Source organism: Anser brachyrhynchus, assembly GCF_964034855.1.
Source record: "Anser brachyrhynchus genome assembly, chromosome: 3".
Taxonomy (NCBI): domain Eukaryota; kingdom Metazoa; phylum Chordata; class Aves; order Anseriformes; family Anatidae; genus Anser; species Anser brachyrhynchus.
The window spans coordinates 63,193,678-63,209,841 of NC_137696.1; the positions used below are offsets into that span (position 1 = coordinate 63,193,678).

The 16,164-nt window shown below is 39.0% G+C and overlaps 1 protein-coding gene and 1 long non-coding RNA gene across 3 annotated transcripts in view; one reads left to right on the top strand and one right to left on the bottom strand.

Moving 5' to 3' along the window:
- Nucleotides 1-16,164, bottom strand: part of LOC308193398 (uncharacterized protein) — a gene marked incomplete at its 5' end in the record, with an annotated part of 251,784 nt that overhangs the window by 192,239 nt on the left and 43,381 nt on the right. The gene's annotated exons all lie outside the window — the stretch shown is intronic.
- LOC308193402 lies at nt 11,588-15,144 on the top strand. Its single transcript, XR_013949604.1, has 2 exons — nt 11,588-14,250; nt 14,377-15,144. It is a non-coding gene; the product is annotated as an uncharacterized lncRNA (long non-coding RNA).

Below are 16,164 nucleotides of genomic sequence, written 5' to 3' on the forward strand. Positions count from 1 at the left end.
TATTTGTCTCCCCATTTATTTACTCATAAAAGCTCTAGCAACAGAAAACATTAGTTCTACAGATTCTTACCTAGATTGCCCAGAATTCAAATACACAAATTCCAGCCTAGTTGGTACTCTAGTATGTGTAAGGTCCCTGGTTTAATGCACTACAAGAAGGTTCTTGCGTATTCAGCAATCTGTTTTCTCTCTGTGAAAAACTTTAAAAGGATTTTGGGTTTGTTCCAGTGGGAAAAACACTTGAAACCATAAACAGTTTTATAAGGCTGGGAAAATGTTTCCTGCCCATATCTAACCTTTTCTGTAGGTGAAATAAATATGAAAACTGCTTGAAATACACTGTTACTACTAGGCAAGCAATTTACATCACTAGACTGGAGTTTTCAGTATTTTGTTCTTGTCTACAACATGAACCTAGAGATTCTAGCATTGGCCCAATTGGTATAAATATCTAAGATGCAGGAGGTTTACACTTTTTGATCTGAAAAATTGTGTTGGGAATCTCATAGGACTGTTCAGTACAAGGAGATTTCAGGAATTTTCATCTCCTTGTTGGAAATAGAAATAGTGCAAAAACAGCCACCATGCTGTTAATATGCAACCATTAATTCTGATCTGAACTGAATCAGCCAAGGAGAACAGAGAAATTTACAAAAGTAAGCATTTTCGAGTTAAAAAAAAATAAAATAAAAATAAACCTCAATATTGTACTAGAAGTATGTTTATTGTTAGAAATCAAGCCGTTGATTTTCCTATGTCCTTCTCATACCTGCAATGAAACAACGATAGTGGAACTTAACTGATACCTTTGTGCAGAAATCAAAAAAATGGAGAAATGAGAGACAAAAATGCCAGCTATCTTCAAAGAAGCCGGTGACAGCTCACTCAACAAGCTGGAGAAATAATGGGCCGGAATCACAGACCACAGACTTGAAAACTGTAAAAAGCTGTGGGTAGACCTTCCCTTCCTAACTCCGTGGCCATGTCAGATACGAGCACTGCCCAAAGCCATGTATTTGCATACAATACCTTGTTACCTGTTTTTGCTATGGTCCTGGAAGCACAGCTGAGACCAGGTGGCACTCTAGTATGGTCCAGTAACATGGACATCATTGTTTCAACTAATGATCCCATCCTCTACAATGTCTGCAATGACCTCTGACAGCACTTTCATCAACAGTGCCATGTCTGCAGAGGGGCAAGGGTTGCCTGCTTTTTGCACTAGCTTCACTTGGTGTCATCTCTGCATCTGCACAGGAAGTGCAGCCACTAATGGTAATGTCTCTGCTTCTACATTTTTCACTTTGGTACCTTTGCAATTCAGTGGGCAATTAAGAGGACTGAAATACCCGTGCTGTCACCTGCTGAATGGTATTTTGTGCAGAAACGGGAATACTTTTTTTTTTTTTTTTTTTACAGAGGTCAACTTATCCATAATATTTTACTTCTAATGTCTTTTTGATATTTCAAAGAATAAACTTTTCCTTCAGGGACTATGCTTATAATTTACATGGAGTTTTCTTTAATTCTTGAAGGAGTATGAAGGTAGAAAGTAAGCTTACAACAAAAAGTAGAGGTGACCAGAGAAACATTGGCATTTCAGCATTGCCAAAACATCTGTAAATCTCATTTAAAGACGGGCATAGCAGACGATTAGGAACTGACTCAAGGAAATACTAAAGATGTACCCTTATACAGCAAAGCACTTAAGAATCTGATTATCTTTAGTCTTGCCTTTTACCTAAGTATTTATTTATACACTTTGTTAAGCCTGGTACTAAGCAAGAAAATCTCATCTGAATTTAAGGCACTTTACTGAGAAGATCAAGATAATATTTCAACTGATTAACCAGAGTTAAGGGCTTCTCCTTCTCAGTGATACTGAGGACATGCTGCCACAACTGAATTCAACAAGAACTGCAAATGCTTGCTGCCTCTGCAAAATGACGCCTTTTTCCTTGGGATCTCAACTGGGGCTTCTGTGCCTGATGTTAGGCACCTGCATATGGAAATGTTGCTATTTGCTTTGTTAAAGCCTAATCAGTTACTATTATTACAGGGGTTAAGCAAGCAAGTTTGGAATTTGAACTTGCACAAACAAAAGCATGTGCACACAGCAATGGGCCATCTACAGTACCAAAGAAAACGTACAGTCCAGCTGTTTCATGGCATCTCCTTTCTGTACCTCACAGAATCAGTACTGCTGTGCTTAATGATAACACCTTTATCTGACTGAACAGAAATAGATGTTAATTTTAAAATGCATTCAGTGTAAAAGGGAAAGAAAAGGAGAAAAGCACAGCTGCAACCTTCTGTTTGTGGACTTTCCAAATTTTTATTCTGAACACGAGTCTAACATCATTCATGGAAATACCAGCTCAGCACTGTTGAACAGCAGTGTGTTTCTTTATATTTATTTTGCCCCCTCATATTTTCTTCCATTAACGTTTAGCAATGTACACAAACAAACTGCAATGAGAAAAAAAAAAGACAGAAATGAAACTCATAAAAAGGCAAGCAATAGAACTGACCTTTGCCACTCCTTTGATAGTATTTTGAACATTTCTCTGCTAGTGGTTAAGCTTTTTTTTTACACTTTCAGGCAACCGTAGATGATAACATGAATAAAATTGTATGCTGTCTCATGAATTTAACAGAAACTTTTTAGGGACCATAATTGCTCTTTCTGGAGCATACTTTAATTTAGAGTTGGAATTCTTTCTGTGATTTATGAAGCAGTGTATTTTCTACCATGTAAGGTATACCTTTAAACCTCCCTCCTCACATACACACATATTTGAAATGTTTGCTTTCATGCAGTCACTCGCACAAACATAAATACTCAAATTCATAGATATATGCACATACATAAGAACATGTAACAGTGTGTGTGTATGTGTAAATAAATGCATGTATGAAGGCATATATTTGCGTATGTGAAAATGCAGAAATTTCAAATGATTATATCTCTAATTAGATCCTATTTTGGAACTGTACAGAGCCACGGTGAATTACAAGCAAAAGATGGCACTCTAGGAGGTAACATAGGAAATGCTTGTAACTGACCTTCAGCGCTTTCCAGGAGTGAAGGTTATGGGCAACTTTTTGTGTCTTTTGGGATCACCACAAACCTCTGATTGGGAGAAATAACCAGATGCTGATTGTTCTGTGTTTTTTTTTTTCTTTTAAATATATGCCCAAGCAGAAGATATTTTCTTTGTAATGATACATTAAGGAAAGAGAAACCTAACATCAGCTTGGACTGTCTTCAGCTGCTACAACAGGGTAGCAGCCCTTTTTGTTAGTTATGGTAGGGACTGCAACAAATAGATTTGTGCATCTGATGGGCCCGTTCCTTCCGTCTGCTGAACCGTTTTCTATGTATGCTGCCGGTGTTGTGAACAGCACTATATGTTTATTGTTATCCTCCACCAATGTAACCACATGAACATGCTAATACCAGTGACCTAGTCACACTGTGCTATGGCTTGCTTAATAACCTGAGAACTAGAAGCCAGGAATTTTATTCCTTTTTCTTCCACTTGCTGGCTTTTATTTTTTCCTATCCCACAAATTTAACTGAGATTTGACAAATTGTCCCATTCTGCAGCAAAAGGAAAACAGCCCTGAGTAAGTTTTTTCCACACACAGATGAATACTAACCTTCAGATAGGGGCAGCCAGCCCCTATCCCACATGGGCTGGTTGACCAGTGGGTAATGTTCTAGCTAGAAATTTGTCCTCCACTGTACAGATATTTAATTAATAACAAAAAGTGAAGCAGCTGGAGTGAAGGAACCCCAGACAAAGAGCTGTGCTTACCACATTTGGACACACTCCTTGCTTCATTTACAGCAAGATGGAGAGGTAAACTTGTCTCTGCTGTAGCTGGGTGAGCTATGGAGATGGTTTTCTTTAACGAAATAACCAATTCTGTTAGCCTTTTTTCACATTCACTATTCCTTGAAAAAAAAAAAAAAATATTCCCATTTCAGTTGGGTACCTGTAGAAAAAGTAACTGTTTAGCATGAGAATGATGGGCCAAGGCCCCCTACAACCTAGGCATAAAGGACTGGGGCTTTTTCATTTCTTTTTTCTCCTCCATGTGTCCTTCTGTGAGTCCCTCCCTGGAAATGGAAATGGTGTATTGTAATGCAGATTTCCTGCAGAATCTCACAGATCACTCTCTGCAGGGATTTCACTCTTCAGCTGAAATACTTTTCAGCCAAGGTATTGTTCATTTATTCAACAGCTTTATTTTTAAACATGGAATAATATAACTGTGCATTACTAATTCCTTTTAAAAGTATTATAGTGTTTATTTTTTGATTGAGGCTTGAGGGCTCAAGATCATTTAGCAGAGTTTTATTTTGTTTTATTCCACTATTTGTGAATTTAAAATACACTATGAAAGGATCAAAATAAAGTAAAAGACCTCAAAATCCCACTAGTCTTGTTTTCCTTTCTTCAGTCCCAGCACCCAGTCTGTTTTTTCTTTCATGGTTTCTGCAGAGAACTATTTTCTTTAATGTAATCACTGGCTGATTGACTCTTGCCTCTGTTTTCATTTTCCTCTTATTTGTGGCAGGTCAGAGAAAACAGCAAAGGTTTCATTTAATTTCTCATTAAAGACCACAGTTTGGCCCCAAAGCCCTCAAGAGCCCAGAGACAGCTGGAGAAACACAGTCCACATCAAACCAGACCCAAGGAGTAAGATCAGAATTGTGAAGCAATGAAAGCCTCGATCCTTCCCTGATTCACCTCCAAATACATCCAGTTATCTGCCCTGGGTCTCCTGACACCAAAGCAATCAGTCTATGGTCTTCTTCAGTAGTACATGGCTTCCCCCTCCCAACAGCTTGAAAAAAGAGTCAGAAGGGTCAAAAAGAGTGATGGGACATTGAGGTACCTCTCTCCCTCCAGCAGGTAAAGGGAAGACCTCAACACCAGTGCTACTGGTGCAGCTGGGAGAGTTGGAAGATTTTGTGGACATCAGAGCTTTTGTTCTGCAGGTGCTTCACAGAGATTAACCCATTTTTTTCACAGAAAGGGGAAGATTGTGACCCACAGAAAACAAAATCACCGTGGAGGAGGCAGCAGGAAAGGGCAGTATGAATTAGCTTCCCCCACTACTGCAAACTAACTTTTGTCCTGAGCCTATTTTCAGCATCTCCACTACATAAACTACAATGTTTAGAGATCAGATATTAATTCTTTAAAGAGTTTATTACAATTTAGCATAGTTCAAAAAGAAGCAGGAAGATTTGTCCTTACTATGGAAACTATGGCACACAAAATTCCCCTTCTGGCTCATAGAAAGTTCCTGAGGCATTGCACTAATGTTCAGGAAGATATTTGCACCTTACTGTAACAGAGCAATGTTTAAGTCCTGTAGACATTAATAGGTCTCAAACATATACTTAACTGGAGAAGGCTTCATCCCACTGGGAAAAAATTAAAAAAAAAAAAAAATAAAATTTAAAAAAAAGGAATTTAGTTGAATTAGGGCCTAAAAAAAAAAAAAAAAAGCAGTTGCGTTGTTACTCTAGAGATAATGACTGCAGATATGTGTTTATAAAAATATCAGAAAATGCAAGGGAGTATTTAGAATTGTATTAAGAAACCCTTACCAGAATTATTATTTGCTATGGGCTAATAAAAGTTGTAACTCCTTATAATACCTTTGTGGGCTAACCTCTGCCTTGAAATGTGCATAGCCAGTTTCCATTGATACACATAAACATAAACTATTGGATTAAAAAAAATAATAATTAATTTAGAATTGTAAAAAACTGATCAGCCTTGCAGAGAAAAAGGACAGCAGCAAACAGATACATTTTAAGTACTAATGAGTCTGCCTTATAAGAGTAGCTTTATACGGTGTATAATGCATGAGTGGTAAAATAGGTCAAACCCTGGAAGCATCCACATCTTTGAAATTATTATGAATACAATGGTTTTACTGCATCACCAATTGCATAAGAGCTCCAAAGCAAAGCCGTATGTGGAATGCAAAGCATAATGAAAATCCTCGCTCTTATGTCGCAGATTAGAGAGCTACCGCAGATTTTGGATTCCTTCCCAATTTTAATATGGTTACGTTCTTGTGGCCAGTATTTCTACATTTTCATTTCTGTGTGAGATATGAGTTTGCTCGCTTGTGTTTTTGTACCATTCATAAGATTTTAGCCATTTGTGGTACAGCCAATTTGGCATGTTAGCAGTACTACTCATTTTTATTCAAAGAAATGTCTGGACATCCCATTTGTACTCTGCTGTTTGTTTTTTTTCTCTTTTGTTTTGGTTTGTTTTTTTGGAGTGGGGGTTCATCCCATAATATCCCATCCCCCACAAATAGGGGAAGCTTGTTCACTGTCTACCTACAAATACAGCTAAAGTTATGTCAATGCCAGGTAATGAAAAGGCTTTGTTATTTAACAGGCAAATAATAGAGAGCCTTTGTGCAAGGATAATTACAGTGGTTTGGATATTGCTGGATTAACTCTTGGGATGAACATTCATCTCAGTAAATCACTAATAAATACATTAGCACCGTGTCTCTCTCCATTTTCTACTCTAGTCATCTTGGTCATAGCACTCACAAGCTTATCTGGGGCTGCTTTTATAGTGCTGGCTTCAATACAACTTGTCCAACCTTGTTGTATAACTGTAACAAAACAGCTACAACTTCCTGCATTTTACTTCAACCAATAAGTCTTTCGGTAAAGCAACAAGAAGGTTGCATAGCTGAAGGGGTACAGGAAGAGTAAAGGGAAAATATTTGTACAGCACTTCAAATAAGTAGGACAATCATGGCACTACTTTGGTTTTACATCAGTATTAACCCAAAATTCATGTCACTGTCACCTTAAAAGCCAGCTGCAGAGAATCGGGCCTTTAAAATCCATGTGCCATCACTGCTGTCCTTACACTAAGTCATCTCTTTTGTTTTTTCTGAGTTACAGTTTGCCTGAGCCAGTTCACCATCCATAGAGGCAGGCCTGAGGCAGGCGTGGGCAGAAGGTGCAGGAGCACCCAGCACAGGGCTGGGCAGCAGGGGGCAGGGGGCAGAAGCAGCGTTTCCCCAGACCTCTTTACTCAAAGCTGGCTTCTATGGGAAGAAGAAATGATGAAACTGTATAAAGAGCCATAAATACTGACCACAAAATTGAGACAAATCTCATGTGTTTATACATCATGGAAGTCAACATGAGCCCAAGCCATTGCCATACATTATATGTCAGAGCTGCTTACTTCACAGGATGACCCTCAAGAAGCATGGGGACAGGCAGTAACATTTTGCCCAATTCTGCTGCCCTGACACTTAGGTCTGACTGAAGAGTTTTTGATGAAAATCAGAAGGCACATGGTCCAAACCGATATTGTTAAGTATTATTATTTAAAGTAACTTATGCTACCTGACACGTCTTCTTAGTCAGAAGGTTAAAAAAAAAAAAGCCGTCTGAAGGAAAAGTAAGACATAAAAGTTTAGAGAGGGAAATGCAGAGTGGGAAAGTACTTCTATTATTATGGAATAAGAGTGCTGTGAAATTGCTGTGAAAATCGGAAATCCATAATTTTATTGCCAATCCTGGTTTTGCCTTACAATAAATCATGAACATTGGAGAAGGAAAAAAAAAGATCCATTAGGTCATTTTTTCTTTCTTCTTGTTAATTAAGAATGTCTCCCTACAATGATCCTGACTGGTTTGTTCAGTTTTAAAATAACTAAAGCACAGAGGGTTCAATTCATTCCCTTGGGAGAACATTCAGCAGCTGAACAGACCACACTGCTAGGAAATTTTTCCTCATTATCAGCATGGATTTTGCCTTGTTCTGTTTCACCCTGTTACTTCTGGTTATACCTGGTTGGACCATCTTGCATATTCTATATTACATAAAATTCCATCATCTCATCTCATACACGTATTTCTTTTCCAGGGCAGATACTAGGCTAAATTTGAGCTTCAGTGAAGAAACTGGATGTAAACTCAAAGTAGTGATTAGCTGTAATAGGTCCTATTTTTACTGTGTACTGAGCACACAAACAAAGAGAATTCCTATTTAAATTCTGAATGGGAAATCTGAAAATCAATTTATTTTTTCTTCAAGCACTATTTTTTCTGCAAGTAGATGGCTGCCCATTTCTCAAATCTACTCAAGCACTTAGAAAGCAACTTGCAGATGCCAGATTCTTCCCCTCCAAGAAAACTAATCTGACAGGCTGAAGCTACAGATCACATAGTAGTTCAGGTTTAAAGAGAAGGAATGTCTTTTATTTACTACAGGACCAACACCAGAAATATTTTTTCTGAAGTAGTTAGCAAAGGGCAAATGTGTCCTCTGTGCAGAAGGTCACAACAGGGTATGTACAACTTGAGTCTCAATTATGTTTGTACCTCCCTCTGAAACTTTCTATAATTGGGAGATACTGGGACTTTTTCTCCATTTAGCTGTATTTTGTGTGTTTCACTGTCTCTTGGAGTAGTTATTCATAACAGGTATCAATTAAACATTTATAGATGGTGTGAGGTAGACCTCCTACTGTATTGCAAGAGAAAGCAGTAAAAGGCATTTATGTAATATTGTTAACTATCATCATGTATATTGTTCCTCCTTATCACCTGTTCTCAGAAGACAAACAACTCTAATGCTCAAGCCCCTTTTTTTTTAAAAAAAAAAAAAAAAAAGTAATAAAAATTGTGAGAACTTTGTTGAAAATCCTTCTTTTTGCGCAGGAAACAGAGGGGAAAAACCCCGTGAAGAAAAACACAACACTCTTCCAACCACTGTTAAACAGGGAGAAAGTGAAACCAAATTGCCAGCAAACAACTGAACAAATGCTTTTCAGAAGCTTAATATTAACATTAAATTGAGCTAATGAAATTATAAAGATGTTTCCTGCTGTTTGTCTGAGATATTTATCCTTTTATTTGAAACACATGCTCTATAAAAGGGCATTGGTCTCAACATACCTCCTTTCAAGCTGACAACTTTTCTCAGAAAAGAAAAAAAAAAGGGGGGGGGGGGGTGAGAAATATTCATGCCTACAGCCAGACTCCTAAATCTGTGGCCAGGTACACTAGAGAGAAAGTAAAATTTATGCAGAAGATCCAATGCATCTGGTTAATACACCATCGGGTTGTTTTTTGTTGTTGTTGTTGGTTTGTTGTGTGTTTTTTTTTTTTCTATGTTAATTTTCAGGGGGGAATAACTGTGTAAAAATATATTTCTAGATCCTTGCTTCCTGTTTCTGGCCAACCCCACCCTTCTTTTATGTTTTGCAGTTCAGATAAGAGACATACTTTCTGATTTGCAAACTACAATCTTGTTCCCTCCAACTATCCCTTGCTCTTGAGGAAATAAATTATGTATACTCAACTTCTTTTATAGATCATGCACATTCTGGGATGTGAGATTATTCCAATGTGAAGCCTCTGGATCTGATTGACTGCACAGCAGTGAAAACAATGAGTGGATTACAGCTGGTAAAAAAAAATCAAACTCAAAATAAAGAAATGCTTAAAACTACATTAAAGCATATGTACAGTGTACTTCACAGGAAAGCCCAATGCATTTGCATTCTGGAGAATGGTATATGCCACCTACAAAATTCCTAGGTTTGCTGTGTGTATGCCAAACCCTTGAAATCAGCTAGTGTGAAAAATGTTCTTGTGGCTTTATTTCCTTTGCAGGGTTTTGGGTTAAGGTTTTGTTTTGTGTTGTTTGCTTTTGGGGGATATCAGTTGGTTTGGGTTCCATTCCCCCACCCCCCACCCTCCTTGAAGTGATTAAAAATGCAAGAAAAAAAAAATTGCCAGTTCAAATCCCTCAAAGGCCAGGTTTACTGTGCTCCATACACATTCTTATTTTGTGTTTGTCACCATTTGTGAGCTTTGTCCATTAGCGCATGAAGCAATCTGTTTTATCATTGTCTCCTGAGAGCATTGCAAACAGTGTGGGATCTATTTTAGAATATATTTAAGTATTACATATGCACTCATGTTGTATCAGCTTGTATGAAAAAAGGCAAGTTCAAAGAACTGACGGTGGTAAAATTTAGTGTTAGTTCTTAGTTCTTCTGGATATATCCTTTACAGTTTTGGGCTACCAAGCAGGAAATCTCTGTCACTCATTAACTTAGTGCTGAATGTCCTAAACAACTATGTGAGCAAGAAGTGCCTGGAAGTGTTGCTGCCAATACAAGGGACTCCATTCCTCAAGGACTGAATGTTTAGCAGCCCTTTTTTCAGGTAAGGAATCTAGGAAATAAAAGTCCAGGTGCCACAGCCCAGACCAAGATGAAGCTTTACCCTTCTCTTACTCTTATGTGAATGAGGACAAGGAACTTTAGAGCACGTTCCTGGAGGCATGTTTCCCCTGTTACCAGGATGTCCCTAGTTTTCCTCAGGAGCTGTTAGGAATCCTTACGTCGGAAGATGTATAGTCACAGCAAGTGCTGGTGCACTGAAAGGTTCATCAGGGCTCACTGGGACCATGATTCTCTCCAGCCTGCAGCACTGAAGCTAGGTGACTTTGTAGCTCTCAGTGAGACTATTCTGAAACTCCATGAAACAAATCATTCTGCAAAATAATTTCCACAGTCAAAAGTTGGAGATATTAGTCCATAAATCAAGCCCATATTGTGTTCACTCCCTCTATTCTATTTCTCTCCTTGAAGACATTCAAGCAAACCCAGACTTCCTTAATCCACGCAGTAAAGCTAATGCCAGCCATTGCGTTCTAAATTAATTTGAGAAGCCTGTTTGGTTGCAGGGATACGAGGACAAAAGTAAAGTTATGATGATCATCAGATCTTCAATTTTGAAAGCACAGTCAACAAGAATATTCAGATGAGTTTCTGATGTCAGCCATTTCTTCTAAGCTCTAGTATTTTTGAGAATTCCCATAGACAGGCTTGGCAGTCTTTATTTTACTCCAGAAAAGATTTTGTAATCTCAGTTACACCTTGAAACACAGAGCTTCACAGGAGCAATGGCAACTGACTTTTGCAATGATGTTGCTGGTGTAAGACAGCAGTGTATATAAACCATAAAATCTTAGAATAAAATCACATAATGTATATAATGTATTGACCACATCTATACTAGTACTACTACAGTTCCAGCTTTTCAACAGTAGATTACTTTTAGGACAGTAATAACAAAAAATAAAGTTCATAAAACACTGCAATGTGTTCTTACCAAGATCCTAACAAAATCTGGTGAAATACCAAAGTGATCAGTCTTAATTCATCTTTAGAGAAAGTAGCAGGTCAGGTGGCCTGCATTTACTGTAAGAAAGCATTGTCTTATTAAGTCTGTCTGAACAGCCCTTTTTCTGAGCATTGCCAGCGGTGAGGTGGCTCCAGCAAAAGTACCTGTAGTTCCCAGCACAAACTGGTAGAGACAAGTTCACAGCAGGTTCCTGGACATGGTTTTGTCTAAAGCTACTCAGCCATTCTGTGCTCCAGAGCAGTTACATTAGACCTCCTATTTCTGCAGTCACCAGAGGGGCTGCATTGATGGTATCAGTGGGAAGGGATGGGGACTGTTTACAGAAAAATTTTTAAAAAGGGGGTGGGGGGGGTTGAGGGGGTGGAAGGACCCTAATGAAGGCAAGGGCATGAAAATGACAGTTCAAACCAAACAGCTCCAAAGCACTATTACTACTTTCAGAATCCTTTAAATATAAAGAAAAGCATGAATTCAAATTAATTGTCTTTTAAAGGAGCTGAGGTAGCACTCTGACTATTACCTGTGCTTTTAGAGCGCATCTCAAATGTGTCATTCAAGCTTCTGGAGACAAGAGAGATACGAATGAATCACCTTGCTACAAATTAATCACCCTGGGATTAGGGGTAAAAATTTCAAAAGCACCTTAAAATGACTTAGAAATCTAATTCCCATTTTCTGAATTGACTTAGGCAGTTACATCCTGACTCCAGTCAAAAGTCAATGGGATGATAGCTCCTAAATCACTTTAATGCATCCAAAAATGTAACACAACACCAAGCCCCTTTGCAGTTCTATTTGCCCTTCAGTAGAGCGTCCCAGGCTTCTGCTTTTTCATCCCTGATTTCAGTCCACATTTACCATATGTTGTGCTTTCATTTTCATTAAACATTTTGAAAGATGGAGGTTTCAAACAGTGAGCTACTCATTCATTCATCTTTCCACACAGAAACCTAACATCGCTAAAACACCAATTTCAGACTATTATTTTTAACTAATGAGAAAGGAAATGTTTTTCCTGACACTGACAGCAAAATCTGTCCACCCTTTTTTATGTTTTACATGATGATATAGCAGGTCCCACTGGCACATCTCAGACTAAGTGTATGTTTTGGTCTTCCATTTACATGCCCTTCTCATCAGTTAATGAGTGATCAAAGGACAGTCCAAGTATCCTCTGAGTCCTGAGAGGTTAGAGCAATAGTTGAGCTATCTGGCTACTACCGCTCTTCCATCGACCAGATTATGGTAATGTCCCCTTTCTACCTCGGGGCATTGGAAAAATCTTTCTACTTCTCCATGCCTGCCCCTTTCCAGCCTGTGTCTGTCTTGTCCATTGTATCTGCAACATCATGTTGGTAGCACTCCTATCATAAGTGTCTGATTACACTGTGATACAAGCTATGAGAAATAAACCAAAGAATGTGTATGGCTAGATTACACCTATTCACAGGAGCATATGAATACAATATCTGGCTGTCTGATTAAAAAGAAAAAGAAAAAAGAAAGATTGACTTTCTAGTGCTAGTGAATGACCAGTCAGAAAAAGGAATTAGGATGGGGCAGGGAGACAGTGAATAAAAGCAAAAATCACATTCAAATCTGAAGGAAAATGTTATTCATAGTAAGTCAGCAGTCATCCTGGCTTTCAGCAGTTTTTATGATATTTTTTTTCCTTTGTACTGCTTACTTTTTAGTTATTTTGCCCAAGATTGTATATTTTTTACTCTTTTGTCATCTTCCTCAGGCAGACACAGAAGACTTGTGGAAAAGGCTCAGGGAAGGGGAAATTCCTATCCTGACATTTATTTCTTCAGTGACCTTGACAAAGTCGCTTAATTTATTGTTTCCCTTGCTGTAACAAAATGAACAGCAATGAAAATTAAGTCTTTTTCTAACATTCGTGACTGCTCTGTGATTCAGCCCTATCTCGTAAGCCTGCTTTGAAACCCTAGACTAAGTTAGCACAGATGCAAGCCATAATTGTTATCAGTAATGCCTCGCCTCTCCTCTAGACACACTTTCTGCAGCGGTCAATACCTGTTCAGCAGCCAGTCATGGTGGGAGAATAGCAATCGCCAGAATAAATGCTGTGCCCTTTCTCCCGAGCCTGTTGCATCTCAATAAACTCTGCAGTGTCTCTGGCAAAGGGAGAATTCAAAAGGGTGGTCCCAAAACAGGGCTCTGAAGGGCTTTGCATTCAGAATAAGACACTATGGGAGTATCATGATGACAGCTGCACTTACATCACTGAAAATAATTATTCTGATCCGTGAACACAAGCTAAGCTGTAAGAATGGTCTTGTAAGCAAGGTCTGTTTTAATAGAAACATAAGTATTATGCATTACAGCCTATTATAAATTGGTTGTAATTTTCTCCTGACACTCTGTGAATTAAACTAGTTAGGATACCAAAAAAAATAACAAATGCCACAAAGCAGAAAGCAAGCTCGGTGTCTGAAGGTTAATGATTGCTCATGAAAGCTACAGAAATAAATTATCTGCCTAGGGACACTGTCACATGATCGGCACAAAAGCTGCAACAGCCGAAAATGTTTATGTAGAGAAAAAAACACTGTCAGCATCACAGGGCCCTTCCCCCACTGCTGAACCGGAGTCCCGAGCCAAACAGCTGCTCCTGACTGCTTACATTAAACTAATTTGTGCTGCAACATTGCAGCTGCTTAATTTTTAGACTGAACTTTATCACCAATAAGTGTTACAATAACAAGTGATGCAGCCCTATCTCTGAAGAAATATCAAGTTCCTCAACAACAAAGGCAGTACAATGTCCTGAAATTCGAGAAAGGAGTGAAAAGACGATGGCCAAAACAATATTTTAAATCAAGATGACCTACTCTTGCTTTTCCTGGGAAAGGCTGAAAATGCTGGCTTGCTCCTAAATTATTTCTGGGTTACACCTTGCTCCCAGACATCCGGGAGCTGTCCCACGCCAGCATGGAGGACTAGTGGTCGAGAGCCACAGCCGATGCTGATGGTAGCAAGGTGGAAGCCAGGTGAGATGATGGGGCTAAAGGGGGTCACCCACCCTCCCAGCAGGCCCTCCCTGTGCCCGGCATTTGGGGATGGTTCTGCAGAGCTGGGTCACTCACACCCATCCTTCACCCCTGCCCCTTTTTCAGGTGCCTCCCGGGGTCTGCGGCTGCCCACCTAGGGGCTGGTGCCTCGCCACAGTGCTTGCACATTGCCCTTGCCACGGACTCACTGGTGTCTCCTTAAAACGTTTATAGCACTTGACATTTAAAAAGAAGTAGTTTAAAAAGAAATTTTAAAAAAGGAAAAGAAAAGGAAAAAAAAAAGCCTTGCTCATTCATATCCTAACAGCTTGAAAGCCCTGACCTCCTACTCACCCCTTCCTCTGCCTCCCCCCATGAAAAAATTTGTTCAAACACAGTTGCATAGGAGGAAGTGTTTACAGAGAGGCAGCAGAGTGGTGTTCCTTGGGTAACAGAAGTGCTGCAATTACAGAATGTCACATGTTGTTCCTCCCATTTTCCTCCAAATTATTTTTCCTCTGTTATATGCAGGGCTTCGTCTTTTGCTGAAACAGACACTGACCTGAACTGGTTGTGATTTCTGCCAAATATGCAGGCACTGTTTTGCTACATTTTGGAATTCAGCTAAGTCCATGTGTCAGGCATTTGCTTGCACTCAGGAAACGCCAGTGCTGAGCCCGAGACCTCCCCGCCCCCTCCCACCCCCAGTGTTTGGAATGCACAGAAACTTTGCAGTTTTTAATTAGTTTTAATATGATTAATGTTTTGAGCCTCATATCTTGTTACATCCAGTATGCTTGTTTAAAAAAAAAAAAAAAAAAGGCAATTTAAATGTACTGGTCTTAGTTATTAAGGAAACAAATTGAGACAGAAAGAAAAAAAAAAAAAAACACCCAGAGAGCAATTATACAGTTAAACAAAAAGCTGTAGCTGCTCACAGTGCTAACAGGGTTGCAGTTAGACTGTTGTTTGCCTGTGTCCATGTGTGTGCTTGGGGAGGAGAAACAGCATGGGGAATTGGTGGTGAGAAACAAGGAGTGCTCCAGCAGCACAGCCCACCATTTAAAGTCTTCCAAAAAACAGCTAGAAGAAGGGGATGCTCAATGTCTTATTTCTTCTAAATTTAAAAGCGTACAATAAATCCAGAATTCCTCGGGGGTTGGGGGGGGGGTGTCTTTTTGTTTTTTACCAAAATAATGTTAGTCAGATTTTTGCCCAACAGCAGGAGTTCATGGTATCTGGATTCTGGTTCATGGTATCTGGTATCTTTCATTCCACCCCAAATGTTTGAGAATAAGGGTGATCAGATAAACAGGTCCCAGGGGGTTCTCACTGCTATTAATGGAGCAAAGCTGCAAATGGAAAAAATATTGTAAGAAGAAAAAAGTGGAGTAAAGGAGAGAATAGCAAAGCCTCTTGCACCCTTACCAGATCTTCCTCTCAAGTTTGGCCTTTAGACCTTTAAAACTTTATGGATTTCTTGAAAGAACACCTTTAAAAGAATAATGCAGGTGATAAGACTACAAAACTGGAACTCTCATCTTTACAGCACTGGGGAACAGCATGCAGTGACAACTGCAAGTGATGTGAAAGAAAAAGGAAGGAAAGTGCATGAAGGAGTGGTTCAGATCAGGAGTTGTAGGGCAAATAGGGATATTAGAAAAGGAGGCTACCTCAGGTCTAGAGGCTCTATGTCAGAAGCCAGAAGTTTGAGAAAAACAAAAGGAGAAATCAGAGAAGAAGCACACCCAGAATATATGTTAAGACTCACTAAATAAGACTCTTTTAAGTGAAGGAGCTAAAATATGCAATGGGACCAAAAGCAAATATGGGGATACAAAAATAACTTGCAGAAAAATTAAATTTTCTCTCTTTGAAATATCAGAATCTCAGAATTTATTTTTTTCCCAATAT